This window comes from Myotis myotis, unplaced genomic scaffold, assembly GCF_014108235.1.
Source record: "Myotis myotis isolate mMyoMyo1 unplaced genomic scaffold, mMyoMyo1.p scaffold_m19_p_2, whole genome shotgun sequence".
In the NCBI taxonomy this organism is placed as follows: domain Eukaryota; kingdom Metazoa; phylum Chordata; class Mammalia; order Chiroptera; family Vespertilionidae; genus Myotis; species Myotis myotis.
This window is the reverse complement of record NW_023416324.1, coordinates 32,982,531-33,005,448: the sequence shown is the minus strand read 5'-3', so window position 1 is coordinate 33,005,448 and position 22,918 is coordinate 32,982,531. Positions and strand designations below refer to the sequence as shown.

General features: G+C 37.5%; 1 pseudogene; it reads right to left on the bottom strand.

Moving 5' to 3' along the window:
• Window positions 1–1,191: 1,191 nt before the first annotated feature.
• Window positions 1,192–22,918, bottom strand: part of LOC118675143 — a 57,810-nt pseudogene continuing 36,083 nt past the window's right edge.

The window sequence follows — 22,918 nt, the reverse complement described above, 5'->3', positions numbered from 1 at the left end:
TGTAGTGTATGTTTGATACAGATTTATTCTAATACTCATATATACAGCACATAATTTTCAATTTAAATAAATGCTTTTTTCCAGAAAAACTTTTTATCTGTAGAGGATGTTATAGATGGAGTGTAATTGGAGAAAAATAACATTATAGAATACCTACTATGTACAAAAATCTTATTACACATTCTGTGTATATTCCTCAGCATTTTAAGTTGCACAGTAATTATTTTTCCCATTTTATAGATAGACTGAGACTAGCGGAAGTTAAATATTTTGCCCAAGGATGCACAACTAGGAAGTATCATAGTTGGAATTCTATATCCAGTCCTGTTTCTAACTCCTCTCCTATATGGACCCTATGGTTCAGCCAATCTAATTTATTAAAAATGAAATTAAAAAGGAAAATTTATGTGAAACATTTGGTAGGAAGGAAGTGAATGGAGGTGAAAACACATAGTAAAACTCAAAAGAGTGAGATCAATTTATCAGAGTCAATTTAAATGAAAATTATGACAAAGGATTTCAAAAGTACTGGTTTAATAATATTTTAATTTTCCTGTGAATTTTGTTTTTACAATTCTTATTTGGCTTCGCAAGAACCATCAATTATTTGTAGTACCTAAGGGTGCTTTATAAGATGTTAGAGTTTGCTCAGTTTTTATATAAGTGTATATTATGAAAATATGTGTGTATGTATTCTACAGTGAAATTATTGGAAAGAATTTGATAATGAACTAGCTAAAATGTAGGTTTCCAAAGCTTTGAGCTCTGAGATCATCTTGGTTAGTCCAGCCTCCTGTTTGATCAGTAGGAAGCTGATACTGTGGGAGATTATGTAACTTGACTAAGTTCTCATAGTGACTAGCAATAAAGCTGGACCCCAGTCCAGTACTCCCTATTGAAACAGTCTAAAGCTTTTCAGAATAATTCTGTTTGTCTAATGATAAGACTTTGCCTAATTTTTAATGTAATTTAAATTTTATAATTTCTTATTTTTTTAACATTTTAAATTATTTAATAGAGGTATTTGTTGTACATGTGGTTTTAGTTTAACATAAACACAAAATTTCTCTATGGAAACACTTATCCTGAGTTGGAAATGAAATCTGAACTGAAGAAATTTTAATTCACAAAAATAACTCTCTTCAAAATATAAGCAATGATTGATTCTGAATTGAGAAGTTTCTCTGAAGTTCAGGGCTCAGTCCCAGGACAGGAATGAAGGAAAACTCCTTGTAGGTCTAAAGCTCCGTTGAAGTCATAGGATTGTACTTGACGGCTCTTAGTCAGAGTGAGGTTTCTCAAACAGCCCCGGAAGGAGGTCTGGGTGCTCAGACAGTTTTGCTTTACATCAGCAGGATAGCCGCTGACATAAGTGGGATTGTTGGTGTCCACCGAGGTGGATTGGGTGTGTGGACTTTCAGCATGAATGGCGTTCCCATCCACAACCAGCACCATGCGGTGCTGGCTTTTGTTAGCTTGCAGTGTGTGCCATTTTCCATCACAGAGAGTATTGGTAACTTTGGGCTCATATGTGGCTATTATCCTACCAGCACCATTGTTAAGATGAAACAAGAGCTAGCCATTCACAATCTCTAATCCAATGGCATCCACTTTGGCACTGCTGATCCCCAGGAGGACACTATTCTCTGAGGAGGTACAAAACTCAGGTGTGATGTTCACATCTGACCAAACTTTGTAGCCTTTTTTGACAAGAGCTGCATATCCAATTCCTTCAAAGGAAGTTCCTACTTGGGCCCCTGCATAGCACTGGGCTACTGCAAATGCAGACACTGGGCTGCCCTTGTCCAGCTGCTTGCTGTTCACTGTCACCTCCCCAATGCAAGCAGGGTTGCTGTGGGTGACATTTCTAATGTTCCTGGGCCTGTAATTGGAGGGAAGTCCTCCAGGTACAACTTTCCTTCCACATCCATGGTCACCATATGGGATTCCTGGCCATCAACTGTCATGAAGGCCTTTCTTTTAAAGAACTCTGTCTTGACTGTGTGCCACTTGCCATCACTGAGCAGTGCAGGGTGAGAGACCTTTGTCCCTCCTTTCCCACGGTCAAACATGAAGTGGAGGTGGCGCCTGTGTAGCTGGAGCATGGCGTAATCCACTTATTCTTTCAAGACCTAGGAAAATATAATTAAAAAGCACCAATTATCTTATCTAAAAGGACCTTATGTAGTATAAAGTCCACTCAATTGTGAACTCCTAGGGTGAAAGAAACATAAATCTTTTTTTTTTTAAAATTTTCAGCACTTGGCTTAGGGCCTAGTTGAATTTTAGTTGAATGAGTGAATGGATGAAGTCCAAATGAGTCATAACAGTATTCAATATTGGAATTGAAAAATACCTTAAAGTTATCTTTAAATATGAGGAAACTTAAAACAAGCATATAACTTGTCATACAAACTAAAAATATATTTCATTTATATATTTTCATTGCAAGAAAGCTTTCTCTTTTCAATCTAAATTTAGATTTAACAGTAATTTTGCATTGCACAACTCCAGGGGGCACTATTTGTCTTATATTTTATGTGGCTGGTGCTATTATAGCTGTGCACAGTGGTTCAGTACCTGAGATAGGTATGATTGCCTCTATTTTATAGATAAGGAAACAGTTATCTAAGGTCAGACAAATTATATGTAGCAGAACCAGTATTGGACCCCTCTTTTCTTATAATTCTGTTTTTTTCTTATACTGCTTCAATCTGAGATATGTCATTTCCCATAACACATTCTAGACAACATTTAAAGCAGAGACCCAAACACACACACTGTGTATAGCTCTGTCCTGAAACTGCCTATCCTGGTTTTCAGTTCTTTTCCCACTTTCCCATTTCTAGCTTTGCTTTTTACATATGGCTCACACTATCTTTCTAACCTCAACCCTTGGCTTGCCTTCATCGTAGGTTTTCACTCTACTTTTGGCTGTTTTTACAATTTAACCCATTCCCTGTCACTTCCTACTTTAGTTTCTTCCATCCCAGCAAATACCTTCACTTTTATGGTTTGCTGCTAAACGTATCATTTTTCTTTCTAACTTAAGAGTTAACAGGATCTCTACTATATATTCTCCAACTTTTTCTGACTTTCCTCTTCAAGTCCTCCCTGAGAATTACCTTGCCACCTAGTACAATTTCATTCTCTGCACGCTGTCTGGGTGATTCATCTCTGCCCGTCTCACGGGGTGCACACCAGCACCTACACACACAGGTGAATCTGCTCCAGTGATGTATTTTAATTACAGATTTAGTCAGAAGTAATTAAGCCTTTCTGTAATGGGGATGGGCATCGACTTTTAAAAATTCATGCCGTTTCAGATATCCCATGTGTGGTTTGTGCCACTCTAGTTTGCAGAGTCAGAAGGAGCCCCTAGTGTAGTTAGATTAATTAATAGAAGATAAACTTAATGGAGCCAGAAAAGTGCAAAAAATTGTGCTTTCCCCCCTATATCTCATGCAGATGGAATGGCCATCCTGGGATTACGGCAGGGGATGGCAATTGCATTTTAATTACAGGGCTGATGGTTTCGGTGCTGCACCAGATGGAAGGGCCTTTTTAGAGAGAGGCCCACTCACTGCCTTTGTCGATTTTTCCTCTGAAGCTGGTTAACAAAACTCGACAGGAGACAAAAGTGATGAGGCTACTTTCAGATCCCAGGGATTTTATTCCCTCTTCTGTTGCTTTACTTGGAGTTCAGTCAGAGTCAAGGAGAGATGCTCCTTCACACAGGCTCCCAAACGAAGGGGAAAGGATGAGGCTGGAGGAAAGATTCGTCTTCCTCGTCCTCTCAGATCCTTGTGGTTTCTTTAGTGGCTAAAATCACTTTCACTTCCATTATGTCACTTAACCATTCTGACTATTCAGTAACAAAACTATTATCATCCCCATTTTAGTGAAAGGAAAATTGAGATTAGGACATTTAAGCTTCTATAGATGTAGCAGTGTTACTGAATTACTAGTAGTGAGGCATTGTTAAAGTAAAAGAGTTATTTGTTCTGTAGCTATCCAAAAATATAGAGTTATGGACCAAGAAACCCTCCAACACTTCATCTCATTTGATGGAAAAGGAAACTAAGAAATGAATATTCAAATGGTGTACTGGAGGACAGTGTGGGATAGATAAAAGAGCATGGTCTTTGGGGCTACTTCTGGTAGAGTTTTACTTCTGTATTTATATCTTTAGAATTTGGGGGAAATCCACTCTCCAAGCTGCTTCTTTTTGTCTGTAAAATCAGTTGAACTGAGTGGAACTGAGACCTCACCAGCCTTGAGTCCTCTGCTACCCAGAGCCCAGATTTCCCTACACCTAGGCTAGGAGTTTTTTTCTCTCTATCTTCTGTGGGCGCTAGCTTATTTTTGGAGAACTCACATTTTTAAAAATTATACTTGAGATGGTAGACGGGAGGGTGAATACTGAATTGGAGTTAATGGAGGCCAAACTCCTGAGGAATTTTTAGAATGTTATCACAAATGAAAATAGCCAAAACATTGGGAAGCCACTACTTACCCAGAAATGGCAATAATTCAGACATATTAACCTGAGATTGATATGAAAATTTCATTCTCAGGCACAAAATGCTACTCTACCAAATGCCTTGTCAAGCCCGGGAATATAGTTCTAAAGCAAAGAGGTTAGCAATTGGAAATCTCATGTCTTTTTTGCATTCATCTAAGCCAGTGATGGCAAACCTTTTGAGCTCCGCATGTCAGCATTTTGAAAAACCCTAACTTAACTCTGGTGCCGTGTCACATATAGAATTTTTTTAATATTTGCAACCATAGTAAAACAAAGACTTATATTTTTGATATTTATTTTATATATTTAAATGCCATTTAACAAAGAAAAATCAACCAAAAAAAATGAGTTCGCGTGTCACCTCTGACACGCGTGTCATAGGTTCGCCATCACTGATCTAAGGCATTTGATTTAGTGGTGCTGGCCCCTCAAAATCTCCTCCTTCGACTTTTTCTCCTTCAAAGGAGAATCATTTGTTACCTTCTCTCTATAATTAGATGGTTTGAGGGGGATAAACATCAGACCTTCACAGCTGTTGGGGCCTTGATTTATAGGAAAATTATTTGTTCTAATTATGCAGAATGATTCATAGCTTATGCAAATGTGTGATTTATTACCAGACCACCTCTTTTATATGTAGCCTCAATTCTCTTTAGTTTTTAGTTAAGTGCTTCCTAGGAATCATAATATTATCTAGTTGAGGCTACTGGGTTCCTTTTGTCCTTCTCCTGACAGCCTAGAAGAATAAAAGTATGCTTTCATTTGAGAAAAAGTCATCAAGCAAGCCCTGTGCACAAGGTACTGGGAATATAGAAATGATAGTCACATTTGCTGATATAGAGGACATGGGGAAAGGACAGTTCCTACAGCACTTTAACATTCCTTATTTCATTTAGCCTCATGGCAGATTCATAAGACAGGTAAGGCAGCTTTTATTATGAAAGTTTTACAGATGAGGAGACAGGCTCAAAGAGGAAAAGTTATCTATCCAAAGTTACTTGGCATAGGAATTATAAGGACCCACTGGGAATATCATAATTCCTGGCAGCCAGAATCAGCCTGCATGCAGTTACATATATATGCACATGCACATGCACGTGTGTGTGTGTGTGTGTGTGTGTGTGTGTGTGTGTGCGCGCGCGCGCGCAGGGGTGGGATTGGGTGTCAGTCCGGGTTGGGGATTATTTCCCTCTGTGAAAGGATGGAAAAGTTATGGCATTTTTCCTTTTCCTTAAAATGGCTCCCTCACTTATCTACCTGATGCAGAGCTGGACGCTCCACTTTATTAGTTTAATTTAGGGCATGGAGAGCTGGTATTGAAATGCCAGTGCTCTTTGGGAGAAATGCACATCTTGATCTGTTACTTGTTATTCATTCATTCATTTGCTCTTTCATTCAGCAAGCTTTATTAGCGGACTTTCCAGTGCTAGGCACTAAGAAAGCAGTGGAGGTGGCCATTGTTGAAGATGTGATACAAGCATCAGTTTGACATGGTCCCTCTCATCATGAAGCCCACTGGCTGTCTTCAATATTCCATTTCCTGACATGCTTAATGTTCTATATTCAAGTTACTGAGAAGTCCACATAGGAAAATGATTTCTTTTTGTATTCCTGGATTAGGTATCAGCTGGTGGTGTGTGCCTGTATTATCTTACTAGACATTGAGTTCTTTGAAATCAGAGACCTCTATTCCTTCTCTATGTCATCAGTGCTTGATACATATAAGTTCTCAGCAAATGTTTGATCTGGGAACAAAAGAATGCATTAATGCACTGTTAAAGTTACCTTTGCACATTTCTCTTAAAGCTTCCTCCATTCTGGCCCTGACTTAGTTCCTCTTTGTTCTCCAAAGTCAAAGAACACATACTCAGACTTAGAATCTCTTCTTTAATCCCCAAATATCAGTCTTCCTGTATTATTGTAATCCTGGCCAAAATCTCTACCCTGTAACTTCCTTAGAGCTAAAGGAATGTGAAGAAGTATATTAATGTGAACATAGTGTCACCTTGGACAAGTCATATAGCTTTCATGAGACTTAGTTTTTTTCTCTGTAAAATAGTAACAGTCTCCCCCTGGCCACATGGCTCAGTTGTTTGGAACATCGTCCTGTGCACCAAAGGGTTGTGGGTTCAGTCCTCTGTCAGGATATGTATGTGAGGCAACCAATTGATGTTTCTCTCTTTCACATTAATATTTCCCTCCATATCTCTCTAAAAATCAATTAAACAATATATCAGATGAGGATTTAAAAAAATAACCTTCTCAGCTTTTCAGAGATCCCTTGTTTCTCTATTATATACTTATGGTATTATATTTTCTGATTTAATTTGTCTTTATCTTCTACACAGTGAATTTTTGGACATTCTCATATTAATCTTTATACTTACTTATATTCACCCTATATATATTTATTGAGCACACATTATATATTAGACACTATGCTAGATGTTGGGAGTTCAGCAATGAGTAAGACCAATACAACCTCTGCACTTGGGAATTTATAGTATATAGCTTAGGATAGGACCTATTAAGTATTTATTGGGTGAATTGATAAAAAATGAATCAATAAATGAATGAAACTGTTATTAGTGGGTAGAGGTCCATGTCCTCACCATTTGCTGGTAGGAGTGGACTTCTTACAAAATCCCAAGAAAAGGAATTTTCTGAGACTAATATGGGAAGATGAGGTAATGTAGAAAGTTTTATTTCTGTGGAATCAAATTCCTGAGTTTCCAATGTCCCATTTCCCTTCGTTGGACCAAGGAGGAAGTGCATCTGTGGCTTCAGTAGGGCTTGAATCAAAGCCAGTGTCCAGAATTTTTAGTCCATATTAGAGCAGTGTCCAGTCCGACATCAGGCTAGCTTAGTTTGTATTCCCTGTTGCAGTCCATCAGTCCATTGTGTGTGGGGTTCGTATGGTTGTGGGCCACATGAGCTAATGCAAGAGAGAGAATTCCTGTTGAGGGAATTCCCAACAGGAATTCCCAAATTTTCGTGAGCTTGCAATGGCCCTGCCTACTCTAGCCAATCCATGGTTCCCTAGGCTTGAATGACAGGCACTTTCCCCGTTATCACCCCAACTCACAGTTCATGTGCCCATCTTCCTCTTGGTCCAGTCCCCCAGTCTCTTCCCCCAGCAATCTGAAGGGAATGGGCCAGGGATCCCTTGGAGAGTTTGAAGTTGCAGCTTGCTAGTGAAGCTTCTCAAATATTATACCTATCATGTCTGGCCTCCCTTTTGCTCCTTTCCTATTTTTAATAACTAGCTAATCACTACACTTATCAAAATACTTGGTAACTGTAGAGTGCTTTTTGGATGTTACTTATTCACATTGTAAGGATACTCAATTGCAATGAGGATATGATTCGATGTCCATTATAATCTCCCAGAGTCTTCTGTGCCACTAATCCTTAAATTGATATGTGGCTCTCCCCTTGCTTGTGATTCATTTATTGTCTGGGAAATAGGTTAGACCAAAGCCCTCTCCAGGTTTAATTACTCCCTATCTCCTTTTCTGATTACTGTCTTTCTTTATTGATAACTTTTGACTTGCGGATGAGAGAAAGTTTCAGAAAGTGGCAGATAAGGAGAACAAACATCCTTTTTAAAAAAATCTTAAAATAGGAAAAGAGTTTCTCTGAAGATGAATTATTAATAAAGTAAACTTCATGGGTACCTAGCTCCTGGGTCCCCAAAATTTATCTGAAAGAAAGTGAAAGTGCTTTATATTTTTCAATTTATGATAAAAGTAGGTTGGTCATATAATGTACCTTCTAAACCTGAAATATTTTAGTGAAGGTGTTCTATTGACAATTATACCAAGATAAGATGCATAAAGTGGTGCTGTCCCTGGGAAACCAGGATACATATGTTCTCTGTAGCAATAGGGAAATAGATTAGTGTCAAACATGGGCCAAGGATTTGACCCATTGGCCAACACGGGGTCAATCCTGACCCTGGAACTTAGAATAACCTTGGGCAAGTTACTTGAATTCTCTACATCTGTTTCTTCTTCTATAAGATGAAGCTACCCAACCTAACTCCAGTGTATCTGGCATTGAGATGATACATGTAAAGCTTCCTAACACAATCGACACATAATAAATGCTTAAAGAATATTAGTTTCCTTTTTGAAAATTCCCCCAATAGCAACTCTGCCATTAACTCAATATGTGATATTGAACAACTTTCCCCATTTTCTAATCAGTCAAATGGCAGGATTGAAATAAATTATCTCTCTATACTCCAGTCATTTTACTGGATTTCTCAGAATAGCTCCATTACAAATAACATTGTTGCCATAAAACTCCAAATTGTATTGGGAATCTGATATCTACAGAATATGTTCCAGGTATTGTTGACATGAAAAACATTCCCAAAATCCTCCAGCAGACCATCTATCACATCTTTAAGTTCAGAAATTGTAATTGTTACATTATGAGGTCCATCCAGCTCTCATTTTGTGTTCCTCTCTCAGAACCAATAAAACCAAAGCTGATAATTCTTAAATTTCTAACCCTGTAACATCACAAAAATTGGGATACTCAAAAGTGGCATGAAATAGTCTTTAATCCTTTTAATCCAATTCATAAGCTATTTATTGAATGAAGAGCTTGTTATGGCTGATCTAGTCCCCTCTGAGGATTATCTTCTGTATATTAAATAATCCAGAGTCTTTAAACTGATCCTTCTTAGGATGTGTTGACAATTACTTATTTACTAATGGTTTCTCTTTCTAGAATTTGGTCAACTGGCCTCCATTTCATTTAAAATGTATTCAACCTTTTATCCACTCACTCTCTGGCCAATCTGTCACCAAATCTTACTGATTCTATCTCCTTAACATCTATTCAAACTGTCCCTCTTCCCTATTATTTCTGCTCCACAGTTATGTTTCATTCAAATAAACAGTAATTAACAGTTATTACATGCTACATACTAGAGAGTGAATATAAAAAATTGAAAAAGACAGGCTCTGCCTTCAAAGAGAACTGGAAATAGACTTAGCATTCATCTAGTCCAGTTGGCTGACTATATAGACCAAGAAGCTGAGACTCAGAAAAGGAAACTGAATAGTACAAAAATCACACAGCTAATAAGTTGCAGAACTAGGTCTAGGACCCAGATTTTTTGACACCCCCATTCACAATAATTTCCTCACTACTATGGAAAACTTAAAAATAACCAGCCCTTTCAATGAATCACCATCACCCTCATTAATATTTCATAGTACTTTAGAGTTGATAGGTCCACATTTGTCATCTAACTTAATCCTTGTAATGTCTCTGCAAGAATTTATTATTATTAACCATAGTGACCCTGAATCTCAGAGAGAGAGATTAGGTAACTTATCTTGGTATAAGTTCTGAAACTTATGCTCCAAATTCATGATTTTTCCTCAGACCACATTTTCTTTCACATAGTAGGTGTTATATTGATTGGCATGTGTGGGGAATAGAAATGTTTAACCCATGGATCCTATTTTTGAAGTGTACAATGTAGATAGCTCATAGACTGTAACTGACAGTCATGGTAGGTGTTGAGTTAAGGGCTTCCTGGGAATTGTTGTATCCTCTAAAGATGGATGTTTACGACTATCTACTTTTAAAAACTGCAACAATAAAATCTCTAAGTTATTCATTTTTAAACCAACAAATGAAATTTTTACCAAAATTAAATTGAGGTTTAAGAAAAAATTGAAAGATAAAATTATCCAGAGTTAATATTGGATTATACAATATATTTAGCACAGGTGTACAGTGAGTGAAGCCATTGTGTTTCAGCCAGGAATAACTTGATCAAGGCCTTAAAATAGGAAATTGGCAGGTAAAAGGTGAAAAATAAATTCTAGAAATTATTTAGAATACAATAACTGATTGTGATGACTTAAAATTATAAGCCAAGACTCTGGAGTAGTGGTAAAAACTTAAGAGTAAAATGTGATTCATTCAACAGAGGCTCTTAAAAAGCCTCTTGAACCTCTCTCAATGGGTGAACAGAGAGCCTTCCAGCTGCTCAAGCATACAGTGACCAGTTGTCCAAAGTCCCAATCAAGTGCAGACTTAAAGGTAAAAAAGAAGACTTAGTGAGCTCTGTTGAAATTCTATTTTTTGTCTGACCTTGAGACAGTTCCTCTCCAAGATAAAAAGGAGAACCTTTAGCCTGAGTTTCACCAGGCACTCAGCACTTTCTGGTTCTCCGTTGAGTTGAGATCCAATTAAAGACTGTTAAGATGAGGGTATGAACAGAAAGGATGGTCTTGCCATTTAAGAGAAAAGCTGGACTTCAGTATTTATATCTTTACTTTGAGTGATGTGTGTTGAAAGAATGATTTGAGTGTCAACCAGCAGGGTCCAGTAAGGAATGTAGTTTTTTCTCTAAGCCCAATTGGAATCTAGACGTTATGTCATTCATAATGCCTTGCAAATTAGGCAAAAGTAGCATAAGAACGCCAGCGTGAAAATCCTTTCAGCATTCTGTGAGCGAAGAAAGTGACTAGAAGAGAAGCCATGGAGATGGTAAGAAGCTGTTCAATTTGAGATACATATTTGGGGTTGAGTTTAAGGGAGTCTAGAGGGGGTGCTAGAATTAAGATTATAACAATTATTAGCAATTACTACAGGGAGGGGAGGTTTACAGTTGGTATCTTTTTTTTTTCCATTTACTCAACAGTCATCTTTGAACAAACATCCTGTGGACACAGAAGGTATAATAGTGAATCCGACCCCATCTCTGTCCCTGAGAACCTCCTAGTCTATAAAGGGAAGACAGTTGTATCAATAAGTCAGTGTACTAAGTTGTTACAGTTGCTTTAACTAAAGTTGGGAATAATGATTCCTACCTGGGTTGGGAGGTGGGATGGACTACATCGCTTTCATTAAAAAAGATAGATGTGCTTGAGCTAAATTTTCAAAGTGTGATTGCCTTGATTTTTACTAGTTGAGGATAGTATGGTTGGCAGAATTCTAAGATGATCCCCATGACACTCCCCACCCTCCCTTGATACACACCTCCTGGAAAATCTCTCACCTTGAATATGGATGGAATCTGAATAGGATGAGAAAGTATTTTCCATAATTATTTTAGGTTATATGGCAAAATTGGGTTTGTAAATGTCATAAAGTTCCCGAATCAGTTGACCTTAACATAGGAAGATTATCTAGGTGGACCATGAGAAGGATTTGAAATGATGTTATTAACTTGAAGGTGGAGGATGCCGTGTGGCAAGAAATGTGCATGGACTCTAAAGGAGCAGTACCCAGGTGCAAGCAGTAAAGAAATAAGAACCTCAGTTCTACAACCACAAGGAACTGAATTCTGCCAACAAGAATGAGTTTGGAAGCAGATTTCTCCCTCTCCCCCAAAGCATCTGGTCCAGGTTGAGTTCAGGCTTGTGACACTGAGCAGAGAAGCCAGCCATGCCATGCCACACTTCAGACCTGCAGCACTGTAAACTAATAAATGAAAGCTGTTTTAAACTGCTAAGTCTGTGGTAATTTGTTACCCAGCAGTGGAAAACCAGTATAAATGGCTTTGTAGCTGAGCCTGCCCTAGTGAGACTAGGAGGTTTTTTTTTTATACAGCAGACTCGTAATTGGGCAGATTGACTGATTCATCCTTTCCTTGCAGGTTATTCCTCGTATATACAGCCCCTCATCTTTTCCCTCAAAAGGATTGACCCAAATACAGGGTAGGGCAAAAGTAGGCTTCCAGTTGTTTGTATGGAAAACAATACAATAACTAGTAAATAATAATACAAGAATAAATTGTTTTGTGTACTGACAACTGTAAACTTACTTTTGTCCCACCCCGTATTTCCTCTTTATTGCAGCAGCCAAATTAAAATATTCCTTTGACAATTTTTTGAGTTACACAATTAATTTGAATATTTTGTTCACTTTGCCTCTTATTGCTTTTATAGGCTCCCAAATCTAAATATTAAATGAATAAATGAATGAGCTCATCAAACCTTTTTGAAAGGTCTAAAAGAACAGTTATTAATTTCTCCAGATACATAGATAACTATAAGACATACCTTTATAGTCAATGTAGAGCTTTGATTGCTCTTATCTGTACTGTTTCCCATGTTGGACTCTTCCTACTTTGCTCAGCCTTGAAATATTACTGTTTCTAGGGGTTTTGTTCTGGGCCCTCTGCTTTTCTCAATTTGTCTCTTTTCCTGAGATTCTTAGCTAATGCCACAACTTTAATGAACATTTGTAAATGAATTATTTTTAAAATTTTATCTTTGGCTTTAGATTAGAGCCTGAGTAGAACAAGGATTTAAATACAGAGCTTAGTTTTCCAAACTATTCTATTCTCCCTTGACTATTCCCTTCAAAGAGTCCTAAATTGAGAAAGGGTTTTTAGCAAAGAAAAAGAAGCAATTTCTTATATCAGACATTTTAAATTTGAAACCAAAGTTGTTACCTGAAGATGATTTTTCTAGGAAAGATTTCATTTGTGTAGGTCTATCTGTCAGCTAGGTAAGGTGACCAGTCTTCTGGGAGTAGATTCCATGGTATTGCCTATAATCTGTATCCTAAAATTATTCTGAAGTGCCCCTTTGTATCTGAAGTAAAATTTAGAGTTGGGCTTTTAAGGAAGGAGTGCAAAAAACCCAAGATGAACATTTCAGACTCCTCCTATATTTTGCCTATTCTGTATCCTTGCTGATTTTCTGCAGCCTCACTGCACCTCCTCTACTCCTCTGGCACCATTTTTATACTCCCCTCGCCCTGCTGTCTTCATTGGTTGCAGTCGTTCTTGATCCTTATGGTTTAGTTCAAGTTTCATATCCACCAGAAACTACTTGCTAATCATATCAGTCAGAATGAATCTTTCCCCCTTCCAAATATCAATAGCATATATTATTGACCCAGAACATGTGCCATATTTAGTCTACACAACCTCCTCTTATAAATGTTAAAGAGCTTATTAGAAAACGTATAGGTTTTATAAACAGACAAACCAGAGTTCAGATTTCAGCTCTCAACTAGCTAGATGTGTGGTGATGTGTAGGAACTTTATTTCAGTGAGCTCTGGTTTCTTCCTTTAAAAAATGGAAATAATATCTACCTTATAGAGTTGGCATAAGACCAAGCTACTAAATCTTCCCAGTTACAGGATACAAATCTATTTGTAACAACATAGACAATCCAGAGTTCTTGTTCTTGTCCCATGCAGAACTCTCAGTTCTCCTTAGAAAGCACACCAAGCCCAGCCAGCATGGCTCAGTGGTTGAGTGTCGACCTATGAATCAGGAGGTTCCCTGTCAGGGCATATGCCCAGTTGCAGGTTCGATCCCCCATGGGGATGGTGCAGGAGGCAGCCAATCAGTGATTCTCTCTCGTCATTGATGTTTCTATCTCTCTCTCTCCCTAATTCTCTGAAATCAATAGATGTAGTTTTTTGGTTTTTGTTTTTGTTTTGTTTTGTTTTTTAAAAAAGAAAGCACACCAAGGGTTTCTTTCAGAAGCCCTAAAGCAGATGTCTCACAGGTGCTTTCAAACCAGTCTGTCTACTACAGACCCCATGTGGGTTCTAAATTGTTTCTCCTTTAGCCTCTGACCAAGAAGGTCCTTGAAGTAAATGTTCTCTGACCAAGAAGGTACTCGAAGAAACTGAATCATCATCATTGAGGACATGATACCTATTCATTAATTTAACAAGTATTTATTGAGAACATACTATGCATCATATATAGATTTAGATTTAAGCAATGTAATAACTGCTAGAAACATACCAGTGAAAAGAAACTTTTAAAAATCTCTGCTTCGCTTAGTGGTTTAGCATCAACCTATGAACCAGGAGATCATAGTTCGATTCCCAGTCAGAGCATATGCCTGGGTTGTGGGCTCAATCCCCAGTGTGGGGTGTGAAGGAGGCAGATGATCAATGATTCTCTCTCATTATTGATGGTTCTATCTTTCTGTCCTGCCCCCTTCCTCTCTGAAATCAATAAAAAAACATTAAAAAAATCTCTTCTTGTACGGATTTTACATACTGATTAAAAGAGAGAGAATAAACCTCTCTATATAAAAGCCTACGCTACCATTATGACCAGTCGACTGAAAAACCGGTTGCTATGACATGCACTGACCACCAGGGGGCAGACGCTCAACACAGGAGCTGCTCCCTGGTAGTCAGTGCACTCCCACAGCCAACCTCCTGCAGCCGGCCAACCTCCTATGGTCCCTCCCCCCAGCTGGCCGGCCAACCTCCCGTGGTGCCTACCCCCAGCAGGTCAGCCCTGATTGGCCCCAATTGCCAGCCAGGCTAAGGGACCCCCCACCCATGCACAAATTCATGCACTGGGCCTCTAATAGTAAATAAAGAAACAATTTTTATGCTCAAGACTGGATTGGATGAGTGCATTCATTCAACAAACTTTTTAAATTGCTAATTAAAATTCCAACCACAGATTTGATGAATGAGAAGACATGATTCTGCTACCATGGAGCATATAGAATAATATAAAAATATATATTTAAACATTCAAATAAATATATAATAACAAACTGTGATATGTGCAATGCAGAAAAAATGAAGTTCTATGAGATATAATGATGGTAGGTATTCAGGAAGTCTTCCTTGTTTAGTCATTTAAAAAGAAAGATGAAAGGTGAGAAGGAGACGGCTAGTCTGAGAGAGAGAACAGAGATTTCCAGGTAGAGAGAAGGTCATGTGCTAATGTCAATGCAAGGGTGCTGCCTCTGTTTGCCTTCCTGGCCTTCAATGCTTAGAGTGCCAGAGTGAGATGAGAAAGTAGACGGATGGCCACTCATCAACTTTGTGCCTTACCTCTGTTCTTGGGACCTGAAGCAGCACTGTTTGCTCCCTATTTTGTACAAAGTTCCCCATAAAAACTGCTTTTTTCATCTTCTGTAAGCTACCTTGAGGACACACACACACACACACACACACACACACACCACCACCACCACCACCACCACCACCACCACAAAAACAGATAGCAATTTGCTGGCACAGCACAACTCAAATTCTTCCAAAGAAATTACATTTCTCCAAAGAAACAGTCTTCTGAGATATATCCATACCTACAACATAGGTAATCTTTTATATAGAGAGCAATTTCTCTCGACTTAGGTATAATCTCAAATATTTTCAGGGCAGAAGTGGATCTTTGCTTTACTTTTGTCCAACTAAAAGGCCCATTTGGGTGACTTCCCTGAAGAAAAGAATGACATTCACTAAGGGTGAAATTCATCTGTACCTTTTACAAAATAGAGACCAGCTGAAATCTGTGAAAGTACAGTTTTTCTTGTTTCTCTCCTGCCCACCCCAGCTTCCTATCAGAACTCAAAGACCTTTGCTGCACCAATTCAGCAACCTTCCCAGGAGGTTCTGCAAGAAGGAAGCTCCTCCCAAGTATGACACAGGAATAGGAGCACCTTGCTCCAGGGATCATTTCCTGCCCCCCATGCAGTGCTGCCTCTCATAGTAAAAGTGAAAGTGTACAGCATGGCTCTGGACATACCGTAGGCATTATTTTTTAAATTAAAACCTTTTTAAAGCTACACTTTATTTTCAATACTACTTCGTATTAGTTTCAGATGTACAGCATAGTGGTTGGTCAGTCATATGCTTTGCAAAATGATCCCCTGGTATTTCCAATACCCATCTGGCACCATACATAGTTATAATAATATTATTGACTATATTTCCTTTGTTGTACTTACATCCCTATGTCTATTTGTAACTACCAATCTGTACTTCTCAGTTTCTTTACCTTTTTCACCCAGTCCACACCCTTTTCCCCTCTGGTGACCATCAGTCACACAGTAGGCATTAAATTAATGAAACTGGGTTTCTTCCACTTATCGATTTATGTAATTGCTTAGGTTATAAGTTCCTGAACGATAGTGACAGTTTCTTATAATTTTTTGTGCTTCCCACAGATTTAGATTTAAGCAAATTTATTGAATAAATTTCTATGTGCTAGTTACCATGCCAAGAATTTTCTTACATATTTTTCATCCAACCCTGTGACAAATATATGAAGTATATCTTGTTACTTTATTTTTTGATGACTAAATATAGGGTTAGATATATCAAGTAACTGGTTCTAGATAATACAGCTACTTAGTAGTAAGGCCAGGATTAAATCCAGCTCACCCAGTCCTTAAAATGATGTTCTTTCCAGTGACATGATACCAATAATCATAGCATCTAGCCAAGTGCTGTGAGCATTTTATAATATTTGTGAAAGAATGGGAATTGATCTGTTGCTTAAAATGATAAATACTTGTTAACATGCTATGCCATTTTTTTTTTAGCTTTAAGACTTTATGTAAATGGATGTGGAAAGATTTATATAATATAAAAGTAAAACCAGGTAAAATGTACATATAATATGATTCTATGCTTTTAAAATACATATATACAGGGTCGGGGGAAAGTAGGTTTATAGTTGTTGTTTTTTAGTATGGAAAAGAATACAATAAATAATAATATAAGAATAAATTCTGCGTTTTGCATTCTCACAACTGAAACCTACTTTTGCCCCACCCTTTGTATACAGTCATATATAGGAGAAATCATGAGTAATATGACTGAAATTTTAACAAATTTTATGGAAAGTAGGATAACCAGTGATTTTTATCTTCTTTATCTTATATATTTTCTTCTTTATCTAAGCATTTTTCTGTACTACCTATTATTTGTATCTTGACAAATTTAAATTTAAAGTAATGCAAAGACTTGAACTATTTATTTACTCCGTAGATATTCTTGAAGACAAATTCTAGGGATTGGTGAATTAGATATGATATATATTCACACACACACACACACATATATATATATATATATATATATATATATATATATATATATATATTGAAAAATGTGTAATGTAGTATAGCAAATATTAGATTTGTATGTTAGTGTCCTTTCCAATAACTTGACAAACCATATGACACTTAGAACATATATTAGAATATATATGACCTAATTTGCTCTTAGAAACAGCAGACTAACATTTTGTCTTTCCACTGACACATTTGAAAGAATGTCAAATTGTAATTTTGATTAGAGAAAAAAGTGTGACACATCTAGGATTATAAATGCAAATCACAGTAGATATTTGATTTTATCTAATCAAAGATGTTATTTTTAATTGCTATGGAACAAGATGATCTTGTGCAAATGAGACGTTGAGTTAATAACAGTACTTTATATTTACATAGAGATATTCTATGAGCTTATCATATTTCATGAATTAAAAGAAGCTCTGTTGGTGCAATGACTTTGGAAAATTCTTTGGCAGTATCTTCTAAAGCTGAATATATGTGTGCCTTTTGACACAGAAACTACACTTTCAATGTACATGCAATAGAAATACATATTTTTGTTTTGCGAAAGACATGTCATAGCAGCACTATTAATATAGCTCCAGGCTGGGAAGTACCCAAATGTTCATCAACAATAGATTGGCTATAGAATGAATGAAAAAATTATTCTACGTACAATGGAATGCTATGCAGCAATGAGAATGAATAATCCAAACCTACATACAATAATATGGATGAATCTCACAAACATAATGTTGACTGAAAAAATCCAACACAAAAGGGTGAAAATTGTATGATTGAATTTTTATGTTGTTCAAAAGCATGCAAAACTAAACTATGCATTAGAAGTCAGGTCAGTGATTACTCTTGGTGTGGGTAGTGATAAGAAGGGAGCATGAGTGGAGGATATGTAGAGTTCTAGCACTGTTCTGTTTTTGGATCTGAGTGCTAGTTTCACAAATGTGTTCAGATCATAAAAATAATTAGTTGAGCTTCATTCTTATGACAAGTGTTCTTTTCCATATCCATATTATAATTAAATCTCCTTAAATATGCTTACATATATGTATAGCTTTAGACATCTAACTCTCTTCTAGATTTTTATATGTTGTTTGTTAGCACCTCAAGTAATTGTCATACATTTAATTTATTGATTCAAATTGTATGCTGTGTACTTACTCTATAGCAGGTGCATAATAGGGTATGCTGATGCAAAAAATATAGAAAAGAAAAAAGAGAAAATCTAGTCTTTGTGCTCAAGGAATTCATATGGGTGGGTGAGGACAGGTAGGTAATCAACTATAATATAGAATAGCATGTAGAAATAAGTACAGGATGTTTTGCTAAAATTAAATAGGAATATCCAAGCCAGATTGTGGACGAGGGCAGTGGTCGGCAAACTGTGGCTCGCGAGCCACATGCGGCTCTTTGGCCCCTTGAGTGTGGCTCTTCCTAAGCCTTAGGAGTACCCTAATTAAGTTAATAACAGTGTATCTACCTATATAGTTTAAGTTTAAAAAATTTGGCTCTCAAAATAAATTTCAGTCATTGTACTGTTGATATTTGGCTCTGTTGACTAATGAGTTTGCCTACCACTGGACTAGGGGATCAGAGAAGGCAGCCTGGGACAGGTGATATATGACTTTTGCCTGAAAGATAAGCAATTACACAGACAAAGACTAATAGGAAACACATTCCAAGCAGGGGGAACTGCATTTTGGAAGTGTCTTAGATAAGCAAGAATATGGTCTCTTCAAGGAACTGTGAATATTTACTATGCCAGGAATACAGGCTGGAGGAGGAGGAGGAATGCAGAGCAAGAGGCTATAAAATTAAGAAAGAGTTTTGAATATCATGCTGAAGAATTTGTACTTTCCTTGTATCCTAAGAGGAGGTAGTGAAGGCTTTAAAGCAGATTTTATTTTTTTAAAAAAATCACTCTTGGTAGGGAGAATAAATTGGAGAGAAATAGGACCAGTGGCAGGGAGGCATCAGTGGAAGAAATGATGAGACCTGAACTAAAGTATTCAGTTTCCCCAAAACTCCACTCACACAAGTATTTGAATATGCAGCTGAATTTTAGATTTGGGGAAATAGGTAGTAAGTTATATTGTTCCATAGACAATTTTAAATTGAACATTAGCCCTATCTGTCTGTAAAAGTCTTTAGGTGGAAGCATTACCCCTCATTATTGTCTACAGCACCCTCTGCCTCTTCCTCGGTGGCACAAACCTAGGCCAGAACTTAGCTTGTTCTCAAGAGTCATTGCCAGGAGTATCTTTGACTCTGATGGAACCCCTCTATTCAGGTAGATCTTTATACTGGAAAAGTCTCTCCAGAGATTTTTGTACATATAATATAATTCTGTTTTTTTTAGAATAGAAAAATTTGTATACTAACAAATTTAAAATAATGCAAATACATTGGTGGGCTCCATTGGTCTTTGTGATGATGTAAATGCCAGGGACAAAAGACCTGCTATTCAGGCTCTAGCCAGTTTTGCTCAGTGGATAGAGCATTGGCCAGACTGAAGGGTCCTGGGTCCGATTCTGGCCAAGGGCACATACTTCAGTTGCAGGCTGGATCCCTAGCTCTGATTAGGGTGTGTGCTGGAAGAAACTAATCAATGTGTCTCTCTCACATCGAAGTTTCTCTCTTTCTGTCCCTCCCTTTCCTTCCACTCTCTCTAAAATCAATGGAAAAATATCCTTGGGTGAGGATTAACTGACAAGCAAACAAACAAACAAATAAGTATTTTTAAAAAGACATGCTATTCAGGACAAAGTATCTCCAAGATTGCTGAGCACATCAGTAAAACACTGAGATGGGAGAAAAAAAGAATAAATCTAGATTGGTGCAAACACACTCGGGAAGTATGTCTTATTGTTTATAAGGCTGGATATACTGAAAAGGGAGTCCTACCATACTCAAGTTAGATGACATCCTGCTAGTTCTGGCATTAAGCATGAACCACAGTAGTTCTCACCATAGCAGAAATTGGCAAGTTAGGAGTTCGTGGTTCTCCTTAGTAATGCTCTGAACTTCAAGAAAGCCATGAGTGTTAGAGCTGAGGCCTACCATACTCCGAAGAATATCATTAAGGATAAATGAGGGTAAGAAGCTACCAGTCAAAGGCATGAGGCAGTTTTCTACTAACATCGCATAACAGGGGCCAAATCCAGCTCACTGCCTGTTTTTGTAAATAAACTTTTATTGGGAAACAGCAACACCCATTTGTTTATGAATTATCTGAGGCTAACTGTGTGCTACAATAGCAGAGTTGAATAGTTGTGACAGAGACTATATAACTCACAAAGTCGAAAACATTATGTGGCCCTTTACGGGGAAAGTTTGGCCACCTCTGCTTGGAGTGTAAAGAAACTCTGGGACTGCTAGAAAATGCTACTGCAGAGGCTGCAAGAGATGAGGTTTTAATTGGAATAGACTCTGAGTTCTTCTAGTCTGGATTTACAATCTGGAATTTAACTTCTGCTAACCCTAGGAGATATATCAGCCCTGTGGTAGTTCATAAAGGACTACGCAATGGTATCTTGAAAAAAAAACCTCTGACTAGGATGACTGGGAAATTTGGGGGGGGAAATCACTTTTTAAACAAATATCCAAGTGGTGGGAGATGATCTCATAATGGTCGACACTAAATAAATTGACAAGACTGAGGATGAGGAATAATGCAAGTGTTTTAAGTTCCAAGTGGACCAGATTGGCTCTGAGTGTCTTCATCTGTTTAATCCAATGAGAGGGGCACCATAGGTTTTCATTACTCGAGAAACTGAAAATGCTTTTACTGCTGACCTGGTGGTAGAGCATTGCCCCGCACAGAGCAAGTATGTTGCACCTTAATCTGAATCTGCTTCTTTGAATTGAAGAAGTTCTGGATGAAAGATCCAGAAGCTTCCTCACCATTTAAGCTCTAGGTTTATTCAGCTGGTTAGACGTTTGTTGCTCTTCTAACCAGATAGCCCAAAACAGAAGACCAATATTTTACAAGGACCTCTTATCATTTTCTCCCCACCCCTCCCTTCCCTGTGGTATTTTCACTGCTATTAGACATGCTATTGCTAGATCAGAAGCCAAATGTAGGGGTCTGGAATCTTTTTGGGAGATCTAGCTTGGTAGTCATGTGACTAACTCAAAATTATACACTTTTTCAACTTTATCCCACTATGAGTCTGTGAATTCATGTACTTATGGCCCCCTGAGGCTCACAGGTAAACTTCCTCAGAGTTTTTATGTGGGGAAAAAAGTCAGTAACTAAAAATAGTCCATTAGCTACTTTGCCACCAGGGAGTTTTTTTTTCACTGTCCACACTGTTCTTTAGGGTATTTTATGCTTTCACCCTCTTCTAGTGCCTTTTTCCCTCTTTCCAGATTATTGTTCCCTTTCAAATTCCAAGTCTTCCCTCTATTACACAAAATACTCAAATCTCTCCAATCCCTAGTCTACATTCCCTTCAAGGTCCACCTTTGAGGTGCTCAGCAGAACTCATCTGTTTACTTAATGAGGACCCCCTTCTCTGTAGGACTTGGAGTTGTAAATAGCAATATATTACATAAGTCAAGTGCCAAGTGCCGTTAGTGTTAAACTAATGCTTTTTTCTCTCGTCCCTTCTGCATGTTTTATTGTTGTTATATTCTTTTTCTTCTTATGTCAAAAAATAAATGTCTCATTACATCTGTTGACATTTGTGTTCTCTTATTTTGGATTTAAACTCATAAAAGGAAAGATGTGCATCCTTCTGGCCTTGCACAGTGTAGCATGTGGAAGCAGGACACGAAATGCGTGTTCTTCAGATTTGGTGCATTATACCAGAGAACACAGAGGGCCGTTTCTTTCACTTTCATAAGACTTCCTCTCCCTCCAGATAGGCAGTGGCCCACTGTAGCTTGGCATGTTCTTAGAGTATAAAGCAGAGTCTGGAAAACAGATCACATAGTGGTTAAGGTTCAAGATTTGGATATATCACTTACTGAAGACTTTGGTCAAGTTATATAATCTCCCTAGCTCTGTTTCCTCATCCATAAAATAAGTACTAGCACATACTTCACAGAGTTCTTATGAAGATCAAATGAGACAATGAAAGTAAATTACTTTGCATTGAGACAGGCACAAAACTTCAAAATATGGAGACTTTTCTTCTTGTTAATATTATTGCCATGCTATAATGATTTTTGGCTTATATAGTTGTCACAGAAATTGAAAATAAATGAGGCAAACAAATAAATGCCAGGAGGGAAATTGAGAAAGGGCTAGAATAAATCCCCAAGTGCATGTAAGATGCTATTCAATAACTTTTCTTTTTCACTTTTTACTCTGGAAAATTTCTACTATATACAAAAGTAAACAGAAATAGTATAATAAATCTCATGTACTCATAATCCAGCTTCAATAATGATCAGCTCATAGCCAATTTTCATTTTTATCACTACTCACTTCCTTCTATCTCCTCTTCCACTGTATTATTTTTAAGTAAATCCCATATTGTATAATTTATTCCATGAATACTACAGTATATATTTCTGAAAGATAGGGACTTAAAAAAAATAACCATACGTTGT